Consider the following 9,820-nt stretch of genomic DNA (forward strand, 5'->3'; position numbering starts at 1 on the left):
AGAATAAACACACCCTTATTTACAACAAACATAAACTTCCTTTGGGTAGAACTGTGCACAACTGTATACAATTTTTCAGTACATGTTGAAACTGGGCCTACAACATACACAGACCTGCAAATCATTCGTGAAATTGATAAATTTAGACGACATTTTCAGAGGAAAAAAAGATTTTAAATGTTTTATAAAATTTGCAGGACAGATTTTGACAACTAGCTCAACATTTTTGTATGTAATGACTCAAGTAATTTTAAAAAAGTTTTATATGGAATGACTATTCAGCATTCACAAGTTTAGCTAATTTTGACTGACATGACATAAGCAAATGATAATGTTATAAAACAGCAGGGAGTTGTATGAAAGCAATTAATGCATGTCCGAAAGCTTTTGCAATTTTATAATAGTGTTGTGAGAAATGCACCAAAGCTACTGAGAAAAACTGTAAACAAACAAATAATTTAGTAATGTTCAACTTAATTTGTTTGGTTAAATTCAACCACATAGAAACTGTTTGCAACCACTTACCTTAAAAACTGTAAATCCAATGAATCATTTTTTTTAGTGTATCTATTCATATAAATTCAGTTTTGGTTCAAATGAATACATTTTTCTATTCATTTCCCCAGAAAGGGAAAAGACCTGGTGTTTCGCTGTGTGACCACTCGATGGCACTATGCCATTAAAAGCAGTGGTTGAGGGCTATCCCATATTGCATCCTTTATGATATGGTATTAAACTTAAATTAATTAAACTGTTTTATTATTTTTACTATTAGTAGGTATTAAACTCTTTTAAAAAATATATAAAGCCAACAAATGGCTGCAGAAAATACAGTTAGTTAAAAACCTCAGCTAAAAAAATCAGCCTCTAGAAAAAAAAAAAATAGTTTTAACTTAAATCCAACTGTTATTGCAATTGCAAATGCTAAAAAAATGAAGCATGAATGAGTGTGAATGTAGTAATGGTAAAGTCAAGTCACATCAGAAAGATGAGTATTTATGAGTACTTATGAGTTCATTTAATTGAGTTCATTAATTGTGAGGGACTGAAATGACACAGTGAATGCCACATCTGTAGATTATTGATTGTTAGAATTAAGGAAAAATGCAGCACTTTGTTGATCGGACAAATGCTGCACCTACTGTAACATCATACAGCCCATCATATACTTGTTATTTCAGGAATACAAACTTACCAGCAGAACTCCCAGCACAAGAAGCTTGGCCAGAGGAGAAATGGTCGTGCCCAACTGTGCCTGGTTTCTCTCAAGGGTTTTGCTTTCACTTTTGTCAATCGGTGAAGTTTTGTTCCTCGCCACTGTTACCACTGGCTTGTTTGGTTTGGGACATGTGGAGCTGCGCATTGATGGATTTGCTCTTCAGTGTTTAGACTTTCAGCAGTGAAAATGAAACCACACTGAACTAAACTGAACTGAACTTCAACTCTGAAAACTGGACTGATGCAGTTTCAATTTACTAGAACTTCTATGCTAAGCTGCTTTTGCTATATAAATACATGAATTTAGTTTAATTGAATTAATCAGCATTATTAGCCACACTCCAAAAACAATTCGGGCTGTTTTTAGTTCAGCGGCAGGGAAAACATATGACAATATTGTTGAGCCAAGCTGACACATCAAAGGCTATAAACAATCCGAAATATTGGGTTTATCTTAATAAATAAGCCTAATTGATACACTAATACCTGATATTTTTTAATATTAAACATTTAGCCTACTTTAATTAACCTGATGTTTATGAAACCAAATATATCAGTGAATACTTCAACATCCAAAAAATTAGACCCTTGTTTACAGATGATGTTTCCAAATTTTTAGTCCAAGCTTTTGTCATTTCAAGGCTGGACTACTGCAACATTTTTCTAGCTGGTCTCTCATATTGCAGCCTTAAGCCTCTACAGATGATCCAGTATGCTGCAGCTCATCTAGTCTTCAATGAGTCAAAGAGAGCCAGTGTAACCAGCCTGATCTCAGGAGAAAACGTAAGTATTTTACCTTTTGTCAGTTTAGTGACTAATTCGCACGAATTCGTATGAGTTCAGTCGTACGAAATTGTATGATTTTAAAAAGGAGGCGTGGCACCCAACCCCACCCCTAAACCCAACCGTCATTGGGGGATGAGCAAATCGTACTGAATTGTACGAATTAGATCGTACAAATTCATACGAATTAGTCACTAAATCAAAAAGTTACAAAATGCCGTGAGATTGTGTTGGTGTAACAGCTCTCTTTATCTCTCTGCATTGGTTACCGGTAATAGTTGGTTACACATTGGTTACTCGGATCTAGTTTAAATAACTGATCACTGATACAGGACAGCCATTGAGACTGCTCCCTCTTATGTCCAGCTGTTCCTGAAGGTCTACATACCCTCCAGGAACCTCCGGTCGGGAAGTGAACATCGCCTTGTGGTGCCCTCGCAGAGAGTCCAGAAGGCCCTTTCCAAAACCTTTACATTCAATGTTCCAAGCTGGTGGAAGGATCTTCCCATTCCCACATGCACTGCAGATACACTTGTATCCTTCAAATGACAACTAAAATCCCATCTCTTCAGTGAGCACCTGAACCCCGATGTATAAAAACAAGACCACCTGAAGCACTTTCTCTCTCCCATTCTCTCTCTAAAAACAAAAAACACTCCTACTCTAGTATAAAATTCTCTGAGCAGAACAAAGTTACTTTGAATAACTAGCACTTCTTGTATGTATTGTCAGCCTGATCTCACGAGAAAACGTAAGTATTTTACGTTTTGACAGTTTAGTGGCTAATTCGTACGAATTCGTACGAGTTCAGTTGTATGAAATGGTACGATTTTAAAAAGGAGGCGTGGCACCTAACCCCGCCCCTAAACCCAACCATCATTGGAGGATGAGCAAATCTTACTAAATTGTACGAATTAGATCATACGAATTCGTACGAATTAGCCACAAAAAAAAGTTACGAATTGCCGTGAGATTGTGTTGGTATTGTCTCTTTTTGTGGAATCACTGAATGCCTCCTCAATTGTAGTCGATTTGGACAAAAGCATCTGCTAAATGACTAAATGTAAATTAATATATTGTAGGCGTTTTACCAGTCTAAAAGTTTATTTTAAAAAACAGGCTTGTTTGTCCTTATGAGATTGACTTCTTCATTTTCCGAAAGTGAAGCACCTCCTTCACTAAACATTTGTTGAATAAAAAATAATGTAGACTATTGGTAGAATGGGCTTATTGAATTCATTAGCATCTAAAATGTGTTCTAGGCTAGCTTTGTAGATCTTCCTCTGTTCAGTTTTTGTTGAATCTAGGTCACAGTAGAGCTGCATGAACTGATTCGTTCTGAAGCTGCACTTTTGTAGCATCCAAATGTCCGCTGAATGCTGTCAGTAGTCTATATGTGACCCTGTTAGGCAAAGGCTTTCGTTCTTTTTTAAATGCACCTGCAACTTGTTCACTTGAGGACTGTGCTCCACTTCCTTTCACAAGTCTGAAACTGCTTTGAGAGTTCACATATTGAGGTACTAACTTTATACGTCTGCATTTATAAAAAGTAGCTTATGACCATATGACCTTTCATTTGCATAAGGTTTGGGACTGGTTGCCTGAAGAAATCTCGTATGTTCTCCAAAAGGGCATTTTTTTATGATCAAAACACAATAGAAACAGCAATATTATAACTTATTTTAAATTAAAATAACTGTTTTAATGTATTTAAATGATAATTTTTGTCAAAGAAGAAACTTTAACAGCCATCGCTGATCATATCATTCTTTACAAACAATCCAGATACCAGATTTGGTAAAAATGTGAAAATATTTGGTCCCTTTCAATACATTTACAGCATCATTGTTGAATAGTTGTACAAATAATTGTTGTTTAAAAGTAGTAACGCCCCACAATAAATCAGAAATTACAGCCAATCAGAGAATCGTGTGGGCGGGGCTTACTTTCAGTAACGCATGTCTAGCAACACTGAACGAGGTACTTATAGGCTATATTATCAAATTATTTAACAAAAACAACAAATATATCATTATTTGTATAAACTTATCGATCTGTTAAGGATAACTCGTGTTTGTTTGGAGGGAGGTCACACTTGTGCATGTTCTTTGTTTACTTAAATGCATATCAACATCTGAAGTAAAATGATCGCCCTCTGCGGCTAGTAAACTTATCTCTGCTGTGAGTGGTTTAAGACAGAAGCTGAACATAGGTTTTCAGTTCCTTTAATGACTACAATTGAATTAATAGTCACTAATTGGAAACAGCTCGATTCCTCAATTTCGACACTCATTTCCTGATGTTATATTATGTGGTTTATTGTCATATTGTGATGATCAATGGATGCTTTGGAAATAGTACAAAATGTAACGTTACATACTCCTAATTCTTACTGATTGTGAGGAGGAAAATGTGAGTTTTTTAAAAAAATTTCATCATCCAAACAATATATTTCCCCTAATGTATTCTACAGTTTACAATGACTTTAGTTAGCTATTCAAAAATAAAAAAATAAAAAAATAAAAATCTCTATTTCCAGTTTCCCATTGTTTGGGAAGTTTCATGATTTTGGAATATGGAATTTATATGATTCATAGAGTTCTCATTTAAAGTACCCAAGAAATCAGAACTAGTCATATGATTTTGTTAACTAAATTTTGCTAGTTTCTGATCTTTAATTGAAATCTGAAAATGCTCTTCCTGTTTTTTTTTCAGTTAAATTTCAGAAATTGAGTATATGCAACATATTTATCCACCTGCTTCAACTGTCAGTTTTGACAACAAACAGAAATGGTGAGCAGGAGGAGTCTGTTAGTTTGTGATAACTCTTCTAAACCTCTTTTCATTTAATATTCCGTTTCTCTCGGAATTGTGTCACAATACGGAAAAAAATTACGGTCGCAGCTTCTGGTTCATGGGGACTTTTAATTATTATTATTATTATTATTATTATTATTATTATTATTATTATAGATTTTGGCATAATTTGACAATAATTTCGGCTAATTTCATAATTTGGTTATAGATCATGACAATAGAAACATTTTTCAGAGATTAAGAATAATGATTCATATCATTAAATTGTCCACTATTATGTTTGTTATGTTATCATAATCTCATATTGTATGGGTTTGACCATTATTATACTGTCAAAATAGTTGACTATATATATTAATGTAAATAGAATTTTTTTAAGTAGATTTTTTTATATAATTATTTTTTAGGGGATTTTCAACTTGTATTGGGATAGTACAGTGGAGGACAGACAGGAAAGCGTTGGGAGCAGAGAGAGGGTAAGGATCCGCATAGGACCTCAAGCCGAGAATGAAGCTCTGGTCGTCGTGAGCACCAAGGCGCTATATGTTGGTGCACTTGACCACTAGGTTATTTCCGCCGTCAAGTTGGTAGTTTTTACATTTATTTGAAACCACATGTTTACAGTAATGTTATCTGAAACTCACTTTTAATATCTGAGAAAAGTTCATTGCACCTATGTAAAATCACAAAAAAATAGATGCTCAAAAGAAGGGTTGGTTCATTTAGTGACTATTAATTTGTAGGAAATGGTCCTCATTTTAGACCCTCAATTGCTAAATTATGTTGTCAATTATGCTAATTAAGTAATTGCACGGTTGATAATCTAACCATAGTTCTGTGGGGTCTGAAATAATGTACACTGGTGCTGCTTATTATATACAATGTCAAAAGTGAGAGAAAAAAGTTGAGTTTTTTCACATTTATTTGTAATCACAGACTGAACAGCAACATGAAGTGTTGTCAAAGTAGGTGATTGGATGTTTTACTAAATTGTCGCGGAGGTTTTTCACATTCAGTTGTTACCACAAAATGTTTCACTATATGATATAACTTACAAAAGTAAGAAATTTTTTTTTTCTCATGTATTCTGCTGTTTACAACTACTGAGTCATTCAATAGTGAAACTCTTAGGGAAAAAATCATTCCGGCACCTGTGTGCATAAAAACAGAAAAAGCTTTTACTTTGAAATGTTTTACAAACTCCAGTTTTTTTTTTTTTTTTTTAATGTACCGGAATGATAACAGTATCATTTTCAAAACTTCCTCTATGAACCTCATTTCTACAAAAAATATTTGCAAACCATGCTTCTTTTATGCAAAAGAATAAATAAAACACACATTTTTAGCTAATAAGAGAAAACAGTGTTGTATGCTATAATTGATTAGGTTATGGACAGTTTATATTAGAAGGAAGTTTTCAGTTCCTTTTGGTGAATAAAGTGTGTAAATGAATGATTCTCATGAAACAGCTCAAATCCTCATTTTTGTACCTCGTTTGACAACCATCACAGAATGTGGTTTGTTATCTAATCATGGTTAGTTATGTAAGGTTTGAAATAAAAGATCATTGCTGTGCTTTCAAAATAGCCCATCATCTTCATCTATCTTCAATCTAAATAGGTAACCTACTTTAAAACATGCACATTTTGACATAACCAACAAAGAAAGACTACTCAACAAAGCACTTTTGCTGCTTGTTCAAACTACTTATTTAATATAAGTTGAAACGACACAATTCTTAAGTTTTTGGGGTGGACAAATGAATTGTTTTATGTTCAATACACTTCAATTTAAATTACTTAAGTAAACTTGATCGATTCGTGTTGGGACAACATGTAGGAATTGTCCGTAACCCAGTATTTTTTTAGAGTATAATCTTGATATTTGTAGACCAATCCTCAGCTTAAGCACACACATTAGTCTTCAGCACTAGAGTAACCCCCCACAAAAATGCAGAAACTCCTTTAAGACTAATCATACACTGTAAAAAATGCTTTCACACAATCGACTTGTGTTGGGACAACATGAAGGACTTAAGTTAACTTATTAGTTTTTACAAATTTAAGTGAATTGAACATAAAACAACTAAGTTGTCCCCCAAACAACCCTTAAGAAATGTGTTGTTTAAGTTTTTTTTTTTTTTAAATTCAAGAGTTAACGCTTGATGATTGATTATAAAGCTTGTTTGGCATGCTGTCCCGGGAGAGAGCCCTGAGCTCATAAGATCCTCGAGCCCAGGTCTCCATCTCGTTCGAAAGGCAAGAGGGGAGTTTGAGCTCAGCTAGATCTTGAGAACTCCCCTGCTGTAGTAAGAAATAAACAGATAGCGATTGCTCTTAAAAGATAACTACTTACTATAGGAGCATGTCTATGGTGCTGATTTGGATTGGTTCAATTAACTTAGGTTGCATGTTTTGGGACGGTGAGAGGAAACCAGGGAACCCGGGGGAAACCCACGTGAGCACGGGGAGAACCTGTAAACTCCGAACAGAAAAATTAGCTGGCTTGGTAAGGCTTAGAATAAGTGACATTCTTGCTGTGAGGCAAAAGTGCTAACCACTGGGCCACCGTGTCACCCATCTAGAAAAGGAGGAGGAGTAGTGGTGGAAGGGGGGATTCTTCAAAACGAAAATGGCTGTTATTTGGAACTTAGGGTATTTATAATAGTTCAGGAATCGTCTGATTGGTGAATCATAAATTGAATAATGCAGGGCCGGCTGCAAGCAATCATAAGCACATGATCCTCTCGAACTTAGTTTATAAATAAACTTCACTAAGTAGTTTAAACAAGCACACACATCATTTTAGGATATATGGAAGAATAGACACTGAGAGATCTCTCCTTATAATTTTGTGCAAAATCAACAATATAAATTTTCAATATTAATTTCCAGATCAAGTAGCAAAGCATCCAAGGAACTGTAAACTACACACACACACACACACACAGTTAGCTTTGTACTGTTTTTGCACAGTAAATGTAACAGGATACATGTAAATATCCACTGCTGTATGGATATCGTTATATTCATGTACAAAATAAACCTGATTCGTTATTGAAGCATCTTCTTTCATAATTATATTGACGCTATGTGGCTGTGGTGATGAATTATGTAGCAATTTCACTGTCTTTATTTCAAACATGCAGTGTTTTAAAAACGTTTTAAAGTTGTAAAACTCATTCTTGATCACATTTAATGGCGCAGCGAGCAAAGCGAGCTAACTGATCTTTTAATCACGCTTGCTTTGCCCATGTCCTGTCTTGTTGATATGATGATACGTGTTACTACGGAGACATGTTAATATGCGGCTGTCAATAAATACGGTGGTTGGGGAAACAGCACTCCTACGTCAAGTTGTGGTCAGTCTCAAAATGAGAGGGATATGGATCCTATTTTACCGTCAGGAAATAAAAAAAAAAAGGTTACTGTCTTTATATCTCCCCAATATGACTATGGACACACTATACCTACACACAGTTCTGTCCAAACAGCTTGCAAAAGATGACTTTCATCATAGGTGCCCTTTAAAGGGAATGTGAGATCAGACTCTGATTGGTTTAATGCATGTTATGCTCAAAACACATGCATAACTCATTAAGAGAATAAGCACGACCCTGTAAGACCATCTGTCAAGGCGCAAACTGTATTTTTCCATCTTTAAAATAGCAAAACTGGATTTAGACACATTGGATTTTGCACCATATGCTTTAGACTCTGCGCCTAGATCGTTAAAATAGAGCCCTACAAGAGCAAAATCACTCCCTGACGACACTTAATGAAAAACAGAAATACACTGTTATACAAGGTGGTGTTGCTCAACATTACACTTCTGACACTGGCTTGTTGCTTAGTAGTCGTCACCCTCATGCTTTTTCTATGGCTGCGTCCAAAATTTCTATACTCTCGTATGTGCTCCATTTGAATTTGAATTCACAAAAACTTTAGAAAAGTACATTCTATATAGTATGAAAATCAGCATTATGAATGGAATTGAGATGTACGTCATCCGGATACTTCTCGCCTACTGTTTTTTCGAAAACTGTTTTTCACATACTATGTAGTAGGGAAGTGTGTTATTTTGGACACAGCTCTTGTGTATTCATCACATGACATGTGGAGTCCCACAAGGCTCGATTCTGGCACCTCTCCTGTTCAACCTTTATATGCTCCCTCTGAGCCAAATAATGAGAAAAAACCAAATCTCCTACCACAGCTATGCTGATGACACTCAGATCTACCTAGCCTTACTGCCTAATGAGTACAGCCCCATTGACACCCTCTGCCAATGCATTGATGAAATTAACAATTGGATGTGCCAAAATTTTCTCCAGTTAAACAAAGAGAAAACTGAAGTGATTGCGTTTGGGAACAGAGATGGTGAATGCGTACCTTGGCTCTAAGGGTCAAACAACAAAAAATAAGGTCAAGAATCTTGGTGTGACTCTGGAGTCAGATCTGAGTTTCAATAGTCATGTCAAAGCAGTTAGCAAATCAGCATACTATCATCTCAAAAACATTGCAAGAATTAGATGCTTTGTTTCCAGTGAAGACTTAGAGAAACTTGTTCATGCTTTTATCAGCAGCAGGGTGGATTACTGTAACGGCCTCCTCACTGGCCTTCCCAAAAAGACAGTCAGACAATTGCAGCTCATCCAGAACGCTGCGGCCAGAATTCTGACCAGAACCAGGAAATCAGAGCACATCACACCTGTCCTCAGGTCTTTACACTAGCTCCCAGTTACATTCAGAATAGATTTGAAAGTATTATTACTGCTCTATAAATCACTAAATGGCCTAGGACCTCAATACATTATAGATATGCTCACTGAATACAAACCTAACAGATCACTCAGATCTTTAGGATCAAGTAAATTAGAAATTTCAAGAGTTCAGTCAAAGCAGGGTGAATCGGCTTTCAGCTACTATGCCCCTCGCTGCTGGAATCAGCTTCCAGAAATAATCAGATGTGCTCCAACATTAGGCACATTCAAATCAAGACT

Source organism: Danio aesculapii, chromosome 22, assembly GCF_903798145.1.
Source record: "Danio aesculapii chromosome 22, fDanAes4.1, whole genome shotgun sequence".
Classification (NCBI taxonomy): domain Eukaryota; kingdom Metazoa; phylum Chordata; class Actinopteri; order Cypriniformes; family Danionidae; genus Danio; species Danio aesculapii.